Source organism: Apium graveolens, chromosome 7, assembly GCF_009905375.1.
Source record: "Apium graveolens cultivar Ventura chromosome 7, ASM990537v1, whole genome shotgun sequence".
NCBI lineage: Eukaryota > Viridiplantae > Streptophyta > Magnoliopsida > Apiales > Apiaceae > Apium > Apium graveolens.
Window position 1 is genome coordinate 136,869,746 of NC_133653.1, and position 24,550 is coordinate 136,894,295.

The 24,550-nt window shown below is 35.8% G+C and overlaps 1 non-coding gene across 1 annotated transcript; it reads right to left on the reverse strand.

The window, feature by feature from the left end:
- Positions 1-356: 356 nt before the first annotated feature.
- Positions 357-463, reverse strand: LOC141676144 (small nucleolar RNA R71). The gene has a single exon (XR_012556750.1). It is a non-coding gene; the product is annotated as a small nucleolar RNA R71 (small nucleolar RNA).
- Positions 464-24,550: the final 24,087 nt, after the last annotated feature.

The following is a 24,550-nucleotide window of genomic DNA, read 5'->3' on the forward strand; positions in this document are numbered from 1 at the left end:
TGGATTTTTCTCAACCCAAGATCAATGACATTCAATATAGCATTATCAGGCCAGCTATCACAGCTAATACCTTTAAGATCAAGCCTGGCATAATTCAATGGGTGCAGAATTCAATCCAATTTGGGGGTTCTTCAACGGAAGATCCCAATATGCATATTAAGGATTTCATTGAGATCTGCGACACCTTCAAGTTCAACGGTATTTCTGATGATGCTGTGAAGCTGAGACTGTTCCCATTCTCTCTGAGGGACAAGGCTAAGAGCTGGTTACACTCTCTACCAGCTGGTTCGATTACCACTTGGGAAGATCTTGCTCAGAAGTTTCTTACTAAATTCTTCCATATGGCGAAGACAGTTGCACTCAGGAATGCTATTACTCAATTTACACAGCAAACGGGAGAATCACTATGTGAAGCTTGTGAGCACTACAAGGAGATGCTTAGGAAGTGCCCTCATCATGGAATGCCTAATTGGATGATCATCAATTGTTTTTATAATGGGTTGGGAGCACAGTCTAGACCCATGCTCGATGCAGCATCAGGCGGAGCATTATGGGCAAAGAGTTATGAGGAAGCTTATGATCTAATTGAACTGATGACTACTAATGAATATCAGTATCCAACCCAGAGATGTCCAAAGGGCAAGGTAGCAGGAGTTCTTGAAGTGGATACAGCTACGGTTATCACTGCTCAACTAAAGGCGTTGTCTATGAAGATCGATTCTATGGCTAACTAAGGTGTTAAGCAGATAATTAGTGTTTGTGAGCTGTGTGCAGGTCCGCATGTGACGGAGCAATGCGCTATATCTAGTGACTCAGCTCAGTTTGTGAGCAACTTTCAGAGATCACAACTGTTCCAGACACTTATCATCCTGACAACTGAAATATTCCTAACTTCAGCTGGAGCAACAATCAGAATACGATGCAACAGCCATTCTAGCAGTTTGGAAATAAGCTATTCAACCCTCCTGGTTTTTAGCAACAAATTACACCAAAACAACAAACTCTTGGTGCATGTCTATCTTCGAATGAAAAATCTGAATTGGAGGAGTTGCGGCTTATGTGCAAAAACCAGGCTCTTATATGCCAAAGCCAGGTTGTTTCTATCAAGACTCTGGAGAACCAAATAGGGCAAATTGCTAATGCCTTATTGAATCGACCACCAGGAACGCTTCCTAGTGATACAGAAACAAATCCAGGCAAGAGGGAAGTTGAAGAACAGGTGAACGCCATCACCTTAAGGTCTGGAAAGGTCGCAAGCCCCCAAATTCAGCAAGATGAAGAGCCTGAAAATCTCAAGTTTCAGAAAATACAGTTGTGGCTAAAGAAGAACTGCAGAAGGAAGCAGAGGTGGAACCAAGGAAGACTACTATGGAACACACTCCTCCTGAGGGAAATACAGGGGAGAAACAGATCTATCCTCCACCTCCTTTTCCTAAGAGGCTGCAGAAGAAAAAGCTGGATAAGTAGTTTGAGAAGTTTTTGGAGGTGTTCAAGAAACTTCATATCAACATACCTTTCGTTGAAGCTCTTGAACAGATGCTTAGCTATGCGAGGTTTATGAAAGGTATTCTTTCTCGAAAAGTGAAGCTCGATGACTTAGAGATTGTTGCTCTAATGGAGGAATGCAGTGCTAAATTGCAACAGAAGTTGCCTCCGAAGCTTAAAGATCCTGGAAGCTTCACTATTCCTTGCACCATCAGAAACTTATCGTTTGACAAGTGTTTATGTAATTTAGGAGCTAGCATCAATCTGATGCCCTTATCTATCTTTAAGAAGCTTGGTCTGCCTGATCCGAAACCAACATACATGTCATTGCAACTAGCTGACCATTCCATCGCTTATCCACGAGGTATAGTGGAGGATGTCTTGGTCAAGGTGGATAAACTCATCTTCCCTGCTAACTTTGTAATTCTTGACTTTGAGGAGGATAAGAAGATTCCCATTATCTTGGGGAGACCATTTTTAGCTATTGGCCGAACTATGATTGATGTACAAAAAGGAGAGCTTACGATGAAGGTTCATGATCAGAAGGTCACTTTTAATGTGTTCAAGGCAATAAGGTTATCTACAGCTAAAGAGGAGTGCTTTAAAGTAGAGTGGGTAGACTCTATCGTGAATTCGGAACTTGAGCAATTGCCAAAGTCAGAGACCTTAGAGAGATCCTTAATGGGGAAATCAGTTATTAATGACAAGGAAGGAGCAGAGTAACTGCAGGTTTTGAATGCACTTCTGTGGAAGAGGAAGTTGGATATGCCATTCGATTCTCTTGGGTTAGTAGAGCTGAAAATTTCTCAGGAGTGTCTCGAGCCGTCTACTGAAGATGTTTCCACACTTGAGCTTCACCCACTACCGGATCACTTGAGTTATGCATTCATTGGTGCACCACATGATAAGGGCTTGGGATATATCTTTGATGATGTAGAGGGTAGCCGAACGAACTCTCCAATGCCTACAGAAGGTTCTTCTCATGTGCAGCAGGTAGTTGATAGGACTGGTTTTGGTGATGAGTAGTATAGGTGAGTAATTAGGTGTATGAAAGCCATGCACGACATTCACCGTCATTTTGATGTAGATTTGACACAGGCTTTGGGCACTATCTTCCGAGCCACTGGTGTCAAGGTTGATTGGCCACCTGATCCTTCACCCGAGGAGGGTGATCTTGCTGACGACTAGGTATGCCTGAAATCCTTATTATTACCTTCAATGAGGAGATTGAAAATTTTAAGTTTGGGGGGGATAATGTAAGGATTAGTAGTGTGTGTGTGTCCATATAGATTCATATAGATTCATATTGCATGTTTAGTTGTAGTTCATTCATATTTTTGCATGATTGTTCATTTAGGACATATTTGTTTGTTTTTATGTGATTTCATATAGTTGCATTTGCATGCATATTTAGCATGATCCCTTAAGATGAATTATGATATTTGATAAGTTGATATTGATTTGAGTGTGGTCATGACGAATAGAGGGATGTTTAAGTCCTAATGAATTGATTTGCATGCCAGAAACAAATATTTTCACAAAGTCTTATAGGGTTGCTTTTGATCTAGATCATGATCATACTTGTTTGTTGTTGAGATTTAATCACTTGGTTATATTTAGAATTCGTGATATTCTCATAATGACGTAAAAACACTGATTTTTTTATCTGGGGAAAAACTTGGATTTCATTGCAAGGCTAGGCGTCAAATGGCTAGTAGCCGGCTCATATTTTTATGAGTAGTCTAGGGTTGAATGAGATGAAGTGAAACGCACTCATTCAGAAATTATTGGAAAAAAAAAGAAAAAAAAAAGAGAAAAAAAAATTATGTGTTTATGCATAATTGATCAAGAGTGAGCTCTTTAATACTCGAGTTATTAAGTTCTAGGGGACTTTGTGCCTAGTGACCTAAGGCTTTTATAGTATGGGATCAGCTAACCTAACGCTCGCTACATGGGTATTATTGCATAAGTCTTTTGGGACCTCATTCATGACACGGTCAAATAAACATCTTTGTTATGTGTTCAAAAATAGTGTGAATCCTTGTATAACTCTAGTAGAAAGGAGGTGTTGTGAGTCATAATGTGTTTATTGTCTATTCTGTTTATAAATTTTTGATTGTTTCAATGATAGATAAGTTATGGTTATTGATCTAGTATCGAGAGATATCTGTTAAGCATTCCACACATACACGTTTCTGGTTTGTGAGTTGGTTTGTGGGATTTATTCGAACTCTGTTTTAAGTCATTGCATTCTTAGAGGCATTGGCTTATTCATTTGGTTATGGTTATTCTAGGGGATCGATTGAATTATCATTTAGTTGCATTCACGTAGTTGCATTCATGCATTAGGTTTGTTTTGTAGTTTTGAGTCTGTTTATGCTTGAGGACAAGCATCGATTCAAGTTTGGGGGTGTGATAAGTGAATTTTAAATCCACTTGTAACGCTTTATTACAAGCTTAAATTGGTGTTTTGGACTCAAGTTGTTGGTATTTTGATGTGTTTTTGTGTTATTGCATTTCAGGTATCAGTTAAATGAAGAAAGGAGTTTTTAAAGGAAATATGATAAAAAAGTGATCAGATTTGGAAGCCAAGGCCATTTTCAAGTTGTAGAGAATCTCGTTAGCTTCGCGTGGGCAGTTGAATCGCCTAATTCTGACGAGTAGAACTCAAGTTATGGCCAAAATAAGATTCATCAGAATTTTCCAGAAGCCGCCCACACGGTCGCGTCAGAAGGGCACGCGACCACATGCCGACCCGCGGCCGCGTCAGACCCGCACGCGACCGCATGCTGATACGCGGCTGATTTCGCCGATTTCGCTGAAAAAGCCTTTTTTGAGTGGAATTTGATAATTTTAAGGGTACAGGTCCACTAGGGGCTTATATATACTTAAAAAAAGGGTTTTCATCATCCGGGAAGATTGGGAGATCAAGGAGAAGACCTAGAAGCACAAAACAACTCCGAAAAAGAAAATCTTGTTTTCTACTTGTGATTCTTTGAAAATAGTTGTAACTTTGGATGCTCATTTTCATTCTTGTTGAACCTAGACCTTTTTTATTCGTACTTTGATAATTATTCAGTTTATTAAGACCTTGTTTTATACCATGCTTTCATTGGAACCCATGATGACGATGAGTTCAATTATGGGCTAATCGTTATCATGGGATTCTAGCGGATTTACTTATGGATTTCAATAATTAATTTGTTTCGATATCTTGGTGTGTGGTGATTTATTGATATCCTAGTATTGATTGTGCTTATTCGTCTTATGTGCGTAGCTAACATATAAGATAGCGTGTTAATCTCTATTGAAGCGACAATGAATATAGAGGTTTAGAACTTTCCATGCTAGCATAGGTTCATGTATTTGTTATGCATGATTCGTAGGTAATTTTAATCATCTTACTTGCCCTATGTAATCACGATAGATAACTTGCGCATTAAACCGTTATGTTTTCAATTCTTATAGACATATAAGGACTAAGCATAATTGGTGTCTATTCAACTTCAATCTCTTTTGTGGATGCTTGGTAATAGGGTATTCGTACAACGAAAGTTGGCGTTTACTAGTTTCGTGTTATCTGATTAGTGTCATCACCATTACATGCTAAGGTTAAGAACAATAAGGCTATTGAATGAAGTATTTAATGAAGTTAGAATCCCGTGTTTATCATATATAGTAATTCAACCTCAATTCTCTTAGTTAATGTTATTTAGTATAATCTCTTAGTTTAATGAAAACCCAATTTGTTATTTGTCTTAGCATTGAGCGATAACCATACACTGTTGCATAGGTGCATAAATTGAACTTAACCTAAACCAGTCTCTGTGGGAACGAATCTGATTTATATCTTATACTACTTGCGAACGCATATACTTGCGTAAATTTTAGCGCGTATTTTCACCCTAGAACATACCAAGCTCTAGGTGTCTGTTTTAGTCCATATAGAGCCTTGAATAACTTGTACACAAAATTTGAAAATTCTGGATCTTTAAAGCCAAGTGACTGTTGCACATAAACTTCTTCTTCTAGCTCACCATTCAGAAAGGCACTCTTGACATCCATTTGATACACTTTAAAATTTGAATGTTCAGCAAATGCTCTGAAAATTCTTATTACTTCAAGTCTTGCAACTGGAGCAAAATTTCATCATAATCAATTCCTTCTTCTTGTGAGTAGCCTTTTGCAACCAACCTTGCTTTGTTCTTGGTAACTACACCATTTTCATCCATCTTGTTCCTGACACCCATTTTGTTCCAATAATGCTTTTATTATTTGGTGCAGGAACTAACTTCCAAACTTTGCTTCTTTCAAACTGATTTAGCTCTTCCTGCATAGCAGATATCCAATCAGGATCCAGTAGAGCTTCGTCAATTTTCTTAGGTTCTACTTGAGACAGAAAGCATGCATGTAGGCAATCATTAGTAGTTGCACTTCTAGTCCTCACACCAGCAGTAGGATCACCAATAATTTCTTCTCTAGTGTGACTTATATCCCACTTCCTCATATGAGTTTGTTGACTTGTGCCTTCATTATTTTCTTCATTATTGGTATGACTGTTGGATCCTTCTTCTCTTTCTCTCCCTGAGTTTGCGCTCTCAAATTCAGGTGTTTGAGATGAATTTCCATTTTCATGATTTTCCTATTGAGTAGTCTCTTCATTTAATGTATGTTGTGCATCAACTTCATCTTCCCCATCAGAATCACTATCAATGTTGAGGTTTTCAAATGCCAGGGCTTCAGCTTCATTATCATCAAGGCATTTCTAGCCTGGACACTTGTCATCATCAAAGGTCACATTTGTGCTCTCCATAATCTTCTTTTGATCAATCACATAAACTTTGTAGGTTGTTCTTTCCAGTGAATATCCCATAAAAATTGCTTCAAAAACCTTTGAGTCAAATTTTCCCACATATTCGGAGTTGTCTTTCAAAATGTAACACTTGCTTCCAAACACATGAAGATGCTTTACAGTAGGCTTTCTTTTAGACATGATTGAGTAAGGTGACTTGCCATGTGCCTTGTTAATGAGATATCTGTTCTGAGTATAACATGCAGTTTTAACAGCCTCTTCCCAGAAACTTGTTGGCAACTTGGCATCTTGCAGCATTGTCCTGGCAGCTTCAACCAATATTCTGTTCTTTCTCTCAACTACTCCATTTTGTTGAGGTGTTCTGGCAGCTGAGAATTCTTGAACAATGCCTTTGCCTTTGCAGAAATCACTCAATGTTGCATTTCTGAATTCTGTTACATTGTCATTCTCAATCTTTTCACACAATTATAATCTTCAGCCTATTTTTCTATCTTCCTGATGTGCTCAATTATGATGTGTGGAGTATCATCTTTAGAGTACATGAACTCTACCCAAGTGTATCTTGAGAAATCATCCACCATCACAAGTGCATATTTGTTTCTTGAAATTGATAAGACATTCACTGGCCCAAATAAGTCCATGTGAATAAGTTGCAATGGTGCACTTACAGAATTTACAGTTTTTGACTTGTGACTAGATCTTTTCATTTTCCCTTTTTGACAAGCTTCACAAACTTTAACTTGAGCAAATTCCAGTTTGGGCATGTCTCTTACTAACTCCTTTTTGACTAAGGTGTTAATTGCCTTGAATTTCAAGTGAGACAGCTTCTTATACCATAGCTTGCTTTATTCTTCTGATACCTTGGTGTAGAATCAGCAAATACCATCCTTATTTGTTGAGTCCAAGTCTACAACAAACAAGCTTCCTTTCCTTGCTTCTTCCAGAGCAACTTCACCAGTTTTTTTGCTGATAAAAGTGCATTCATCTTTGTAGAATAAAACTTCAAAGCCTTTGTCTGCAAATTGGCTAAACTGAGAACATTCACTTCAAAACCAGCTATAGTGCTACATCATCAATGAAAACATTTTCAGAAACAATCTTGCCATATCCCATTATGAATCATTTGTTGTTGTCTCCGAATGTCACCAATGGGCCAGCTTTCTCCTCAAACTGTGATAGCAGGGTCTTATCACATGTCATATGTCTGGAGCGTCCACTGTCAATGATCCACATGACTTTCTTCACTTTGCCCTGCACACAATGAGATTCAGGTGTGTTTAGTGACCCAAGCAGTGTTGGGTACTTTCTTCTTGTTAACCGATCTAGTAGAAGTAGAGTGAATTGTGTCAGATAAAATAGATTTCAAAGATTTTTGTGCATTTTCCCTATCTTATGTAGACCCAATTTTTATTTCTTTAAGGTCTACTCTCAATATGTGGCAACTCTTCATCACTTTCAAGTTGCAAGGAATGCAGTCAAACTTGTCACAGAATGAGTAGGGATCATTTGAATCTGCTTCATTGTATTTGCAAGTTCCTTCAGTTGGCTTGCTAACAACCTTTTTACAAAGATGAGTTAGATGCTTTACAACATAAGCAAAATTATTGCTTTTGTTTATCCCTGTTTTCCCTTATCTATTTTTCTTCTTCTTTCTTGCATCTTCAATCTTTATTTCTTTGACAAGAGTCTTGGTGCTTTGATTGTCCATGAGATTTTCTTTAGAATTAGAAGATTGAGTTGAGTTTGCATTTTTCTTTTCATTATCTTCATCTGCAATTTCTTATTTGATAATCAATTCTTCTTCACTGAAGTCTACTTCACAAGCCTTGAACACGGGTGACCAAACCTTTTCAGCATTGCTGGAACATTTTCATTCTCTATTGCTTTCCCTTTGTCCCTTATGTTTTTCTTTTTGTTATTCAAGGCATCATAATCAAGACCAATAGAAATGTTTGCATATAGTTTGTTTTTCTCATGTTACTGACCAACCAATTCAGATACATTCTTGAAAGACTTCAACTTTACTTCATTTTCTCCAATTTTTCCCTTAGCACAACCTCAATCTCATTTGCACACTTGAGCTTGTTCTTCAGATAACTATATTCTTGTTTCAGGGCTTCAAGCTCCACTATCAACAATTTAGTTCCTTGTTTTTATTCTCAAGCTTCTCATTCATTTTTGTCAGTCCGCTCACTTCTTCATTTACAGCCACCATGCTTGTATGAATGTGAAATATTTGTGTGCTCATCTTTTCAACAGTTTCCTTATATTGATTCACATTTAAATCAGTGGTGGTAAGAGTTGGTACCTGTTATTTAGATGAGGATGATCCTCCTTGCTCCAAGGCCATGAGTGCATAGTTACCAAGTTCTTCATCTTCATCATTTTCAGAGTCATCCCAACTTTTATCTTCTACAATATAAACTTTGTTTTGTTGTTTCTTCAGAAGAGCTTCATACTTTGCTTCAAGTTCAAGATAAGCTTTATTGTTCTTTGCCTTCTTGGGTTTCCTGCATTCTGTAGCAAAGTGGCCTAATTCATCACAATTGAAGCACCTTATCTTAGATCTGTCAACAGATTCAGTTTTGTAGCCATTCTTGCTATCAAAATTCTACTTCCTTTTTTCCTTCCACCTGTTGTCTTTATTGGAAGACTGTCCTTTTCTCTTGAAGTATCTTGGATTCTTTCCTCTAATGTTAAATAATTTTCTAGCCAAATAGGCCATTGACTGATCTAGCTCATCCAGTTCTTCAAGAGTATAGAACTCATATTTTTCCAATTCCAGAATGACTTGCTCCTGTGAATCATTTTTTTTGCTCACTTGTTGAGGCAACTGGAGTTTGAGATCTTGGTTCATCATTGGATATTGAACTTTCATTTAAAATTAAAGCACTTGAGCCATCCACAACATGTCCTTGACCAGATCTCAATGATTGCCTTTGAATCCTCTCTAGTTCATATATTTTGAGAATTCCATATAGAACTTCCAGAGTTATTCTGCTCAAGTCTCTCCCTTCCCTGATTGCTGAGATTTTCTGTTCCAAATGATCAGGGAGAGTAAGCAAGAACTTTAGGTTCATTTCTTCAGCTTCATAGTATTTGTCATGAAGCTGCAAGTCATTTATCAACTTGTTGAATCTTTCAAACACATCAGTAATGCTTTCCTTTGGCTTTTCCATAAAACCCTACTGTGAAATCAGTATTCTTCTTTGGTTTGACCTAACTTCCCCAGTTCCCTCACAGAGTATCTCAATCTTTTCCCATATTTTCTTGGCAGTGTCACAATTGATAATGTTGTTATACATCACATTGTCAAGTGACTCAATCAATATTAATTGCAAGCTACTATCCAGGGAGACTTTCTCCTTTTCAGAGTCAGAATACTCAGAAGGATCTTTTGGAGCAAAATGAGCTGGGATAACCATGTCTCCATCTGTAGATTCCTCAACTCTAACCATAGGAATGAAGGGTCCATTCTTGAGGATCTAAATGTAAAGTGGATTGGTCATCCTGATAAACAACATCATTTTCTTTTTTCAAAGAGTATAGTTAGCTTTGTCAAAGGTAGAAATTTTGATGTTGCTGATTTTATGTGTATTCATTCTTCCAAGATCTTGAATATATTTACTTCTAGATTTTGCTCTGATACCACTTGTTAGGAAATGAATAACACACAGAGGAGGTGAATGTGTTTTACTGTTTTTGTGCTTTTCTTGAATGTTTATGGTTGAAAAAACTGAATTAAATCATGTAGTGAAATGTGTTCATGCAGAATTTAAGCTTGCAGAAAATAAAGAAAACAGATCTTCAAAACTCACTTAATTTTATATTAAAATTAAGACTGTTTCGCTACAAAATTTCTAGGCTCTTTGTTGATAAAGAGTTTAGCTTCTCCTTGAGAGTGTTACAAGAAATTTGATCTAAATTGTTACCACTAACTAAAGGACCAGTGTTAACTTTATAACTTAGTTAACTGTTGGTTTACACAGTGTGTAATAAGACATGCTATTAGCTTTTCTAAACTGTCACTTGTCATTTCTATTTATAGAAAAGTAGATCTTCCATTTCTGGCTTAGCATATCTTTAGCATCCCGTGTTCACTTTGATCTTCCTTTCTCAGTCAATCTTTACCATTGATCTTGCACATTCTTCAAGCTGCTTTTTGTAGACTTGTCAATTTAGCTGGTTAGATTGTTTGTTGATTATTTATCTTGAATATTGAACTGGTCTATGATTCTGTACTTTGAGAATTTTACTCGAGATCTCCACTTTAGGCACATAGAGATCTTGACATCTCGATAAGTATAATGACTTATCGAGATCTCTAATGGTCTAGTGAATTTGACTTATAAAGGTCTCTGAGTTCTCCAATGAAACTTTAGCTTGTCGAGATCTCTCAGCATCATGTCTTCACTTTGTCTTGTCGATAACTTAGAATTCTCTAGTGAATTTTGACTAATCGATATCTCTGAGTTCTCTAGTAGACTTAGACTTATCGATAACTCGGAGTTCTCTAATGAATGTAGACTTGTCGATAACTCCGAGTTCTCTAGTGAAGAAATGACTTGTCGATATCTCCAACCTTCATGTCTTCTTGACTTGTCGATATCTCTCTGAGTTCTCTTATAGCTTTCCTGACTTCTCGATAAGTCATTTGGAGTTCTTGAATGACTTCTCTATAACATTAAATCTGTGACTTGTAGAGAACTTGACTTAGAGTATTTTTCTCAAAATAGCTTTATTCAACTCCAAGTTTCTTTATAATTCTTCTGAGGCATGATCTTCTTGATCTTCTTCCAGATAGAATTCTTAGGCTTGATACTATTTATAGAAAAAGGCTCTAGTCTGCTCTTTTGACATTTTTACAGACTTTAAATGTTAGAAGTACAAAATACAAATTAAGATAACAATACAACTTACTTAGGGTTGACAAAATGACTTAGTCTTGTTTAGATACAGGCATGTCTTGCACAACAATCTCTCCCAATTGGTGAGAAGATTGCTTAACGCACATTCATGCCTGTTAACAAGACTAACCCCAAGCTTAACAGATTATGAAAAGTAACGATTCAATATTCTCCCTAGATCAGATGTCCATTTGGCTATGCTTCACACTTTGGCCAGGGCCACTAATGATATTGTTATTTTCAGTAATCTTTGACATCATCACTTATATATTACAAGAAGTCCCAAGAGATATCGACAAATCAATCTGCATGTAGAGAACTGAGATATCGACAAGTCAAAAAGTCCATATAGAGAACTGGAGATATCGACAAGTCAATTTTTCATGTAGAGAACTAGAGATATCGACAAGTCAAATCCTCATATAAAGAATTAGAGATATCGACAAGTCAAAAGCTTATATAGAGAACTAGAGATATCAAAAAGCTATTCTACTTATAGAGAACTGAAGACCTCATTAAGTTAAAAATATATGTAGAGAACTCAAGATATCGATAAGTCATTTTATTTATCGATATGTGATATCTCTATAGAATAAAAGAGATCTCAATAAACAACTTCATAATTCATGCAGAAAACTTGAAGATCCAAGATTATCAGTCAACAAACAATTCTATCACTGAATTGGAAAGCCTACAAATGCAGCTTGAAGAATACAAGATCAAGGGCCAAGATGATCAGGACAAAGGAGGATCACATACCTAAAAGATCCTGCACAGATTTGCTAACACTGGAAATGGAAATGTGCAGAATAGCTTTAGAAATTGTGTTAGTCCATTTTAGTGCAACTTTTGTAAACCCATGCATGTTAATCAATAAAGCATGTCACGGGTTCTTTGTTTAGAAGTAATAAACAGATCTAGAAAATATCTTGTATTCTCTCAAGAGTAGAAGTTGTGTTTGTATTTCTAAGAAAACATATTTATAGCAAGACAAATTTGATTAAATATAAATCAAGTGAGTTTTTGATAATTTGCTTGTGTGTTTTGCATTTAGTATTTTATCAACTACAAGTTCATACAACTGTTTTATTCCATAAGCCTAAAGATAATTCAAAATCAAGAAAACACATGCACCCCCTCCTCTATGTTGCATTTCATACCTAACATACTTGAACCTTTGTAAGGTCAAGAGTGATAAGTTAGTTATTTACTTATTTTCTTGTGTGTTGTGCTTATACTTTATAGATCAACCAATTTACACACTCAATTAACAAGTTTCAATTATTTTGGTAGAAACATACTTATTCTTGAATTTATTCGTATAGTGTGTTTCGAAACCATTGTCAAAACTTAAGTGGTGAATAATCTTTTAAATCTTCACTCTTAATTATTTTCTACCTTCAATAAATGAATAAAGACTAAGTAAATCATTCTTGATTCGAACCTAAGATCTTGTATCTTATTTTTAGCTTAAGTGGTTTAAACTTGATCTTTAAGGATCAAAGAAAGTATACATTTAGTGCAACTTGTTATAATCCATTACTTTGTTATTAAATTAATCTTGAAAAAAAATTAAACAAGATAGACCACTTGAACTTGAAAGATCAAGCTCAAGAAACCATTCGGCCATTCTTATTCATATTCGGTGGAATACAAGTATACAAGCCAAGGTTGATTTTTGTTGAATCTTAAACCTTATTCCAAGTTCTTATGATATTTGTTTAGTCTTGAATATTTAATTTCATAACCTATACTTGGTTGAATGTATCAAGGACTTGAAGAAACAAGACTAGAGAACTTGTTTTTGAACAAAAACAAGCAAGTAGTTCCATCCAGCTTATTACATTTCTATTCGGACGAATAGACTACAACCCGAGGCAAACAAGTTTTGATACTTGTCTTGCTCATTTTTGTGTGAAGAGTCCCTTGTGTGAATCATCCCTAATTTTTTATATATTTTACGCACTTATATCTAATACATATTAGCGCGGTGACCACAAAATTATTTTAACGTGTAATAGTATACATATAATATATATCTCGAATATTTGTGTGATCGTAGCTTGTAATATATTCTTTGCAGGGAGGTAAAGTGAAGTGAGGTGATCCTTGTTCTAAGACCCAAGTCTTAGGCATACTAACGGGGAGTTAGTAGTCTTCGCACCATGAGAAAGAGTAAAGACTCGAGACCTGAGATCTAAGAACTAAGACCGGCAAAGAAGTAGAAGTACATAGTCTAAAAAAGGGTATGCAAGCGCTTGATGAGGTGACTAGGTTGTTACGCTCTGAGATAGTCTTATACATTGTATTTAGCTACTATGTGTAACAATTCGAGATAAATAGATAGTGAATTATAAAGTCTTCTCCGCATACTATAAAGGATGATCTTTATAGTAGAGAAAATCTCGAGTCCGGAGAGGAGCTCGGGGTTTAGACTAGGGGTGACTGGACTTCGCCACCGCGAACCAGGATAAAATCGAACGTATCGTACATTACTTTTTTCATATCTTTACTTCTTGCACTTGAATTAATTATTTTAAGTCGTCTAAGTAAACGAGGACAAAAGAAAGTTTCAAAAAGCTACGCTCAAAATTTTAAAAAAAGGTGGTAAGCTATCCAATACTCCCTTCTAACTTATCTTACCCTTAAACGATACCTATCACCATAAGATGGCACCACAATATATGCATGTGTACATATGTGGTCCAAAGTTCAACGACTTTTTGTAAACTGTTAATCACATATTGTCAATAAACATACCGACAATTAGTCTTATAATTATATTATAATAATTTTTGTAGATATGTCAATGATTTATTGTACACTGAGTAATATACGGGTATTAAATTGGTAAATAAAATAGAAGATAATTAACAGGAAGTTGTGAATATACCTATTAAGTCTAGATTTTATTTTTTTTGCACGTTAGGATGCAATGGCTTCCATTGGTGCGGTATCATTTATAACAACACATGCATTACAATTACGAATTTTTATATCATGTATGTATATATTTATTTATACTTATGTCATATGTGTATGTAAATAACTTTGTGGCACATAGAGATTTTTTATGGCATATAAGATAACATGTAATCTTGATAAGAATATTACCATTCATTTGAAGTGATTCCCAAGAAGTTTGAAGTTTGACATTACAATTTTAACTTTAAATGTTCCACTATAATGTTAAATTTATATATCGAACAAATGTCAAGGTACATAGTAGGGTGGATAAAGGTGCATCTTAGAAGAGGTTTGATTTTGCATTAAAAAATACTATACTTGCAGTTGTTTGTGCTGGTAAGTTTACATCCTTTATTATTTTATTTAAACTTTCTTGATTGTTACTCCTTCCGTCTCGGCCAATTCTTTACATTTGGTTTCGGCACGGAGGTTAAGAAATATGTATAAAGGAGTGGAAAAGAGAAAGAAAAGTGGATGAAGTGGTGGGACCCATTGATTTTTAATATATAAAAGGGAGATGGTGGAGTAAAAGTAATGTGAAAAGAGAGGAATAGTGAGAAAGTGGTGGGACCCATTGACTATTTTTGGTAAGTTTTGAAATGTAAAAAATTGGATGGGACATCCCAAAAAGGAAACTGTAAAGAAATGGTTGGGACAGAGGGAGTATTTCTATTATGGAAAGAGGTTCTCAATGAAAATAAAGTGTTCCTTGGCAAAGACTTTTGATTTATGATGAGTAATCCACTTGTATGTTATGTAGAAGTTAAACAAACAACATCATATTGGCGAAATTTAGACCATCATCAATGGATATAGAAAATCTAGGTTTTTTTCTTATCCGACCAAGTTTTGTAAGCACATATCCACGTTTAAATTAGAATAAATAGTTAGATTTAGAACATCTTCAAATTCAACTATCTTTTCCTCCAGAAGTTCAATCTTGTGCAGTTGTATCATATTAATCAGTTATTGTAAAAAAGAGTATATGTAAAGAAAACCAAATTGTAAAACATCAATCAATTTAGGTGTACAAAGAATAAAGAATATATTTGTACATAAAAATAATTGTGAAAGGTAGACAAACAGAGAACTAAAGTAATTGTTAGATTTTTATAAATAAATGATAATAAATAAAAAATAAACTAATAGTAAAACAAAAGTAAAGCAGAACAAAAACTATTTTATTATCTGATTCCATTCGTACAAAATCATAAGCCTTTTGTATAAGCTAAACATATAATAATACACCTAAAATACATGTAATCATAACCACTAAAATCTGATCACCAATTTAAAAATTACATTATCTAAAAATTATTCAAAAACTACTTCTAACAACCTATTCAAAAAATCATTCATATAATTTTGAATTTTTATTTCTAACACTCTATTTTAATTCAATTTTTTTTTTAAATTTGAGTGACTAATGATGTACTTCTCATCACCACCACCATTGTTGTAAAGCACTTCTCTCCATAATTTTTTCAAGGAGCACTTGTCTCCCTAATTTTTTGAATGATCACTTCTCTCCCTTTTTCATGTTTCAAGGATTACTTATCTCCCTATTTCATGTTGATGTACTTCTCACCAACTTACACGTTCTTCAATAATTTCTGTTTGTGCATATAATCATCAATAACTCTATGTTGCACATGACCACCAATAAATTGAAAGATATCTATTTTTTATAAATTAAGACACGTTATTCATGAATCTCTAGCAGTAATACCATTCATTGTTTTCCATTTCTTCATTCATACGTAGCTATTTTTTGACGCCCAGTTAGTTACTCAATCAAACATAACTATTATACATTAGATTTTTATAAATAAATGATAACTAATAAAAAGTAAACTAAAAGTAAAATAAAAGTAAACCGGAACAAAAACTATTTTATTATCTGATTCCATTCGTACAAAATAATACTTTTGTAAGCCTTTTATATAGGTTATTGGAGTCAAGTTCTATGAAGACCACATTTTCGTTGGAAACCTTGGAGACCACCTATGTTCTTCTTATTCCCTAACAATACAACAAGAATTATAGAAGAAGGGTTGAATGTAATTCTGGCTATTTTTCAAGATTTTAAAAATGTTCTAACTTGATAAATATAACAGTGTTTGATTAGCAATGGTGCGAAATAAAAAAGTGATAGAAATCAAAATACTAAGTAGTAAAAATACAAGTTTTTGAAACTTTCTGGTGGATTTGAAAGTATCCCCCAGATATATATATATATATATATATATATATCAAATAAGAACCCTGTTTAGCTTTGAATAGCTCACAGCTGCTTTACAAGTTTGAACAAACAAAACTACAGAGGAATGCTTACGGAATACAGCTTGATATGTTTCTCTGGAAAATGTATTTGCTTAGTTAATTGTTCTACTTGCTACACTTGGTTTATATATCACCAAGTTTACATGACAATAAGACAATATAATAAAATAAAACATATATAGTCTAACTCCATGCTACTTCATTACTCTATTCCAGCATCTTTGAATATCTTCACAATTGCATAAAAATGGTAATGCTTCTTTGTTCTCGAAATCCTACTTAACAGGCTGCCACATTCCATTTGCAAACACCCAATGCATGTGACTGTGTTGTCACTGTCAATAACTATTTGAATTTGATCATCCGTCGAGACTATGTTTGTCATCCGTCGGGAGCTTTGTTGATCATCCGCCGGGAGTCTTGTAGATCATCCGTCGGGAGTCTATCTGCCACTTGACTCTATTTCACTTATACAGAATTACAAGACATCTCATATTTACAATTAATCAACCTATTCTGCATATCCAACTAGTAGTCAACATCACTTAGAAAACCCTACGCAATCTATTTGACTAATACATGTTGTTTGCAGAAATGTGCTACAGTACTTATTTGTTACATAAGCTACTCACTCGATGGATGTCAATTTGTCATCCGTCGGGACTATAAAGTTCATCCGTTGGGACTATATTAGATTATCCGTCGAGTGCTACAAATTTCACTAAGTTAAATCTACTAAGATGTTTTGTTTACTTATCATCAAGTTCACAACATATTCCTAACAATTTCCCCCAATTTATGTCTACTGGAATTGTAGCCATAAATTAAGAAAGACTTGAAAAATAACAAAACACCCTAAAAATACAGATTAAAAAGTAGTAGATAAAATTGATAAGTGCTACAAAATTTATTGAAAATTGAACAAAGCAAAGTGTACAAAGAGTTATCACGATCATTTTCAAGGTGCTCCTCTAGCCTGAGCAGATGATTCTATTTCCTTGATTGTCTGGATTTCTTCCCAAGCTTCCTGTTGTTTTCTTCTATTTGATTCTGGAGTTGTCTGTGGAATTCAAGTTCATCAGCTTCAGATAGATCCAGCATTTCTTGCATTTCCAATAGAGTCTCATTTCTAGAGATACTCAATTGATCATCCAGTCTGAAGAATCTTCTTACTCCCTTATTATCCATGAATTCCATCAGCCAATAAGGCCACAAATGCACTCTCTTTCCTGTCAAGGGGATTGTAAGAGTTCTTAGAAGTGCATTCTTGGCTTTATTACTCCTCAGTTCTTCTATCTTCTTTAGAACCAGTTTCCTTGCAGTTACATTGAACCCAAAGTTCTTCTTGAAGGATGAGAAGACTTTTATCAGAACAGATTGGCTTTCTTGAAGAATCCTGTGAAGTGGCCATGTGATTTCTCTCCCTCCCTTGTACTTGAACACCAGTCTTTCAGGAAGATGTCTGTGAGCATCAATCCCTCTTACTTCTTCCAATTCATCCAAGTAGAGGTTTATTTCAGAGAACTCCTTTATGTCACAGATATATAAAAGATCTCCCTTATTGACTGTAGATTGAGATTTGGTTAGGGTCTTGGATCTAAGAGTCACAGGCTTTACTTTATTGATTACTCTAGTCTTTATTTTCTTTGGCTTGTTGAAGATAGGTAAGTTGAGTTCAGGAATTGGCAAACTTTCCCAGTCTATTGGCTCATCCTTGGGAACTATGGGCTCACCATGAAAGTTCTTTATAGGATCTACCTTGAATTCTTCATGTACCACTGGTGGCTTGGATGACTGAGTTGTAGATGTAGACTGTTTGGGAATGTAGTCTTCCATTTCCTCATCACTAAAGTCCAATTTTCTCTTGATTCTTTGCTTGTACCTTGGTTTCTTTATCTGTTGGGGTGCATCTTGCACTTTCTGTTCTTCAGCTTCAGTAATCGCATATGGTTGTGTAGAAATCTCTGTTGTAGTCTTCACAGCTTGAAGTTTGGCCAAGATAGCATCTTGCTCCTTCTTTTGTTTGAGCTTCTTAGCATCTAGAGTAGCCTGCTTCTTTTCTTACTTGATCCTTTCTTTTTTCTTCCTTCTTAGCTTCCACAAACATAGTGTGTCCAGCCATCACACAGATTTCCTTACCATTTCTGTAGATTTTGGCAATTCTTCTTTTAAGTATTGAATCAGTTGGATCCTTAAAAAATGCAATTGACCTAGCCAACAACTTCTGTTCATCTGGTCTAGGTATCTCAAAACAAGATCCACAAGATTTTTGTCTGAGAACTTTGAGTAGTTTTTTTAGGCTTCAAGACCAGATTTGCCTTTGGAGATTTAATGCAAGAAGTTTGGCCTTTTTCCAAGTTGCCTAGACTCATTTCATGCACTGAGATGTGTTTGACTTGAGAATGGTGATGAAAAGTCTTGTCTGGCTTCTGTAGCTAATCAAATTTCTCCTGAATAGCTGCATCAATCTTCTTCCATTTCTCCTCTAGTTCCTTCTCAAAAACTTCAACATCAAGCATCTTTGACTCAAGTTTAGCAGCTGCTATTTGGATCAGATCAATGTTGTCCAATACTGATGGCTTTGGCAGAGTAATTTCTGGAACAATTACTTGACTGATTTGAACATTTACCACATGCTCCCCCTCACTGGTTGGCTCTGCTTGATTGACTTGGATTGTTGATTCTTTCTCCCCCTTTTTGTTATCATCAAGTAGAGTGGAGGTAGAGGTTTATGCAGCCACCAGCTTTTGCAGCAACTGAGTTTATTGTGCTTAATGAAGATGAATAGTTGTTAGAGAGGCTTCCATTTCAGTTAGCCTTGCATCCAGGGAATCCACTTTGGTGACAAGATCAGAATTCTTCCTCAGCTGTCTTTTAATATCAAGCATTGATGCATCTGAAAGTTTAGCATCCAATCTTTCAGAGACATCCTTCTTTACTTGGTTAATCTCAGTTTTGATAGAAGTGACATCCTGATTGTGTTGAAGAGCTTGGATTTGATGAAGCTGCAGAGAGTTGAGATGTTCCTGTAGAAGCTTTTTGGTGCTAGCATTGGTAGTGGCTTGAAGAGCATTGTTTGTCTGTTGTATGATGTGAAAAAGAGTTGTCTTGAAATGATGCTCATCACACTCTTTATAAAACACCCAAGACTGAATATTTGATCTAGAGCTAGGGCCTGCTCTCCCCCTATGTCCATGAGCTCTTCACTATCATCACCATCATCTCCAAAGAAATCCGCAGACTCACCAGTACCATAGTCAACATCATCACCAGCTCTAGGTGGCATGGTTGTGCTGACATCCTTTGCTCTTTGCATTGATTGAGTAGTATGCACCAAGTTCAACATCTTTTCTGCATTTTCATTGCCCTGTCCAGCCAAAAGTTGATATGTTGGAATAGGATGAGTAAATGTCTCAGCATCCAAAGAGATGGAATCAATGACAGCTTGATCATGCTGAGATAGTTTATCTCTGTCTACATCATTGACATTCATTGACTCACTAACAATGATGTCCATCCTTATTTCTCCTGTACCTGCATTTCTCTCATTTTCTCTCTGTTCTTGCATCAAGGGCTCCCCTTGGCTCACCACCCTCACACCCTCACCTTCACCTACTAAGGTGGAACTCCCCTCACTCACTTTTTCTAGACCTGAAAAAATGGTCTGCATTGGTTCACTCCTTTCCTCTCCTTTTGCCTTTGAGAAACCCAGCCTCTCACTCAATTCACTCCCTGCCCTCAGTCCTAAGAGTGATTGTACTAGTACTAGATCATCTGCACTTATAAAATTTTTTGGGATTTGAAGTTATGCAGAGAGTAACGACGGATGAGGAACATCCATCGGGATAGTAATTAGGCTAGCCGACGGATGACTGCTGTTAGGCACATCCGTCGGGATACAATCACTACCCGACGGATGAACAATATCCGTCGAGATAGAAGAAATGAATGAGTTTGGAGTGGAGACTACTGTTGCATCTATGGTGATTGATTTGAGATTTGGCACAGATGTTTGAGTAGACTCAGAAAGAATTGGCAAGTGAGCCAACAAATATCATCTAAAAGATGATGCTCAATTGCTTGGATTTTTTGCTTCTCCAATAAAGTTAAAGATGGAGAATTTGGAAATGATGTATGAATCATGTCTACATCCAGTGAGTGTGTGGGTGAATTTGGTGTTTCAGGTGCTTCAATTGTTAATGATTTTGGCTGTGACTTCACATTTATTGGAGCCACATCAAGCTGACTTTGAGATGGTACAGTCTCTGAGTCTTTAGCTCTAGTTTGCACTGTGGGTGTTCCCTATGCATCCCCAAGGGTTTTAGATCTTTTCTTTCTGGCATAAGTCTGTGGTGAACTTGTGTCCCTAACCCTCTTAGCATGTGCTCCTGGTTAGGAGCTTGTTTCAATAGTAACATCCTTTTGGGAGGATGAAACTAGAATTGAGCTGATTTTCTTATTAACAACTACAGTTTGTTGGGAAACTGTGGTGTGTCTAGGCTTGGGTACACTAATCTCACCAGCCTTATCCTTAGGGTTTCTTTGATTTTCACCCTGTCCCTCACCTAACTCACTCTCATTCACACTCCCCTCTTTGTGTTTGATAGTTTTTGCAACTGGTTTCTTTTGAGAGAAACTAGAGGGGGCTTTCTTAGCTTTAGATTTTGAAATTGTTGTTTTGGTAGCTTGGGTAGGCATCTGTTGAGTCATTAACACGGATGTCATAGCTACACTTGAAGGCAAAGAAATTTGTGAGGTTGGAAGAGCAGAGACATTGGTGCTTACCTCACTTACCTGAGGTGTCCCCCCATGATTGGAAAGTAGAAGAGGGGCACCTCTTTGTGGTGACTTACTCTGTTGAGATCTGCAATGATTCTCATTTCTTAAACCCAACAATTCAGTTTATTGGTTGGGTTCTCAACAGCAATATTCTCAATAAGGTGGTTAGCAAGTATAATAAAGAATCTAGCATAATAGACACTTTTACCTCTCTTATTAAGTTCCCCTAACTTATAACCTAACTCAAACATGATCATGTCACTGAAATTAAAGTACTTATCAGTAACTAGCATATAAATCATGTTAAGCATGGCAATGTTAACAGAATCAAAATTACTCACTTTACCAGAAAACACTTTGGTAACTACATCACTCAAATAACTCCACTCTTTTCTAAGACCTAGCCTCCTAATCTCACTTAATTTAGAGGTAGAGAGAGCATAGCCAATAGAATTAAGCATGGTAACTAAATTAGCATCAGTGTGTGGAACAGTAGTAGTGTTATCTGGAATTTTAAAGAGTGAAAGTTATGGTCTTGTCAGTAGACTGGTACACAGAAGTTGTCCATATCTCCTTGTTCACAAGAGCTACGAAGTTGTTCTTTTCATAGATGAATCCAGAATGGGACATGATTTTGACTACTGGTGCCATTGTAGAAGTATGGAAATTTGCAGAGAGAGTATTTGCTTTGGAGAAGAAAAGAGTTAGAGCAATTGATTTGAGAATGATAAAAGAAAATAGTGAAAATGAATTTTGCTTTAATATTATCTCAGAAATAAACTGTCAAAAATAATAAAGTGAAATAAAGTAACCAATCAAAATAGCCCAAAATAGTCATTTAAAATAAATAAACTGTCAAAATTCTGTCAATTATTCGTCGTGTTATACTTACAAACTGTAAGTATACCTGATGGATAATGTTCAGAGTTTTAACAGCTAAGATTGAGAAAATTCGACGGATGGGAATAAAACAATTATCCGTCGGGTTATAAAATAATCTAGAAAAGTAATAGATTTTTATTAATAAATATTATTCCGACGGATGATCAAACCTGATGGATAATGAGCATCCGTCGGGATGTAAATTTTGACTTAGCCAAAATTTCATCTAAAACGGAAAAAATCAATTAAGTTTCTGGCTGCATTATAAATTGCAAAAATATATGAAATGATTCAAGAATAATTAAGCATACCTAACTCACTTACCAACCTTGAAAAAGTGGATTCATCAAGTGGTTTGGTAAAGATATCTGCAAGCTGCTTTTCACTTGGAACAAAATGAAGTTCCACAGTACCATTCATCACATGTTCCCTAATAAAGTGGTACTTGATGTCTATGTGCTTTGTTCTTGAATGCTATACTGGATTTTCAGTGATGGCAATTGCACTTGTGTTATCACAGAAAATGGAAATTCTGCCCACTTGTAGACCATAGTCCAACAATTGGTTTTTCATCCACAAAATATGTGCACAGCAATTACCAGCAGCAATATATTCAGCTTCAGTTGTAGAAGTAGAAACTGAATTTTGCTTTTTACTAAACCAGGACACAAACTTGTTCCCTAGAAATTGACAGGTTCCTATTGTACTTTTTCTCTCTATTTTACAACCTGCATAATCTGAATCTGAATAACCAGTTAGATCAAAACCAGAATCTCTAGGGTACCAAATGCCAAGTTTTGGTGTTCCCTTAAGATATCTGAAAATTCTCTTTATAGCTACCAAGTGAGATTCTCTAGGATCAGCCTGAAATCTAGCACAAAGACAAGTAACAAACATTATATCTGGTCTACTAGTTGTTGAGTACAGAAGTGAGCCAACCATGCTCCTATAGCTTGAAATATCCACAGACTTTTCAGTAGTGTTTAATTCAAGTTTAGTTGCAGTGGCCATGGGAGTTTTTGCATATGTACAATCCATTAGATCAAACTTATTTAAAAGATCATAAATATATTTAGTTTGACTAATGAATATTCCATCACTAACTTGCTTAACTTGTAAACCAAGAAAATAAGTTAGTTCTCCCATCATGCTCATTTCATACTTACTTTGCATCAATTTGGCAAACTTTTTGCAAAGTTTTTCATCTGTAGAGCCAAATATAATATCATCTACATAAATTTGAACAAGTATACTAGAGTCATTAACATTTCTAAAGAATAAAGTTTTATCAACAGTACCTCTTGTGAAGTGATTTTCCAAAAGAAACTTTGATAAAGTGTCATACCAGGCTCTATATGTTTGCTTCAGTCCATAAAGTGCTTTCAAAAGATAGTAGACATATTTTGGAAATTTTGGATCTTCAAAACCAGGAGGCTGACTGACATAGACTTCCTCCTCCAAATCTCCATTCAGAAAGGCACTTTTGAGATCCATTTGATAGACCTTGAAATTGGCATGGGCTACATAGGCTAAGAAAATTATGATGGCTTCAATTTTTGCAACAGGAGCAAAAGTTTCATCAAAATCTATTCCTTCTTGTTGACAGTAGCCCTTAGCAACCAATCTAGCTTTGTTTCTGACCACTATGCCATTTTCATCCATCTTGTTTCTGAATACCCACTTGGTGTCAATTGGATTCTTTCATTTAGGTTTGGGTACCAGCTTCCATACCTTGTTCTTTTCAAATTGGTTTAGATCCTCCTGCATAGCTGAAATCCAATCAGGATCCAACAAAGCTTCTTCTACCTTCTTTGGTTCTTCCTTAGAAAGGAAGCTACTATATAGACATTTTTCTTGAGTTGCTTTCCTTGTTTGAACTCTAGAAGATGCATCACCAATGATGAGCTCAAAAGGGTGATCTTTAGTCCACTTTCTTTATTGAGGTAGATTGACTCTAGATGAAGAGGCCTCATTATTGTCTTGATGTGTGACTGAGTTTTGATTATGAGAAACTCCCCCTGAATTTGTGAATCTTTGATTTGAGAAAGGGGTACTTTCGGTAGGTGATCTATTCTGACTCTCGGCTTCTCTCATTGTTCCGACGGATGATGCACTTTGTATCTCGGCGGATGAAGCTGATTGTCTCCTGACGGATAAGGCAGATTATCTCCCGACGGATGAAGTATTTTGTAACTCAACAAATGTTGAGTTATGTGCGTCATTAGTTGTAGATTTTTCTGCATTATCCTTACTCACTATTTCTTGATCACTTTCATTATCACTGTCATCACTAACCATCTCCACATTATCAAACTTGAAGCTTTCATGGAAATCCCCATCTTGCAGTCCTTCAATCTTTTTATCATCAAACACAACATGTACTGATTCCATAACAATGTTGGTTCTTAGATTGTAGACTCTATATGCTTTTTCC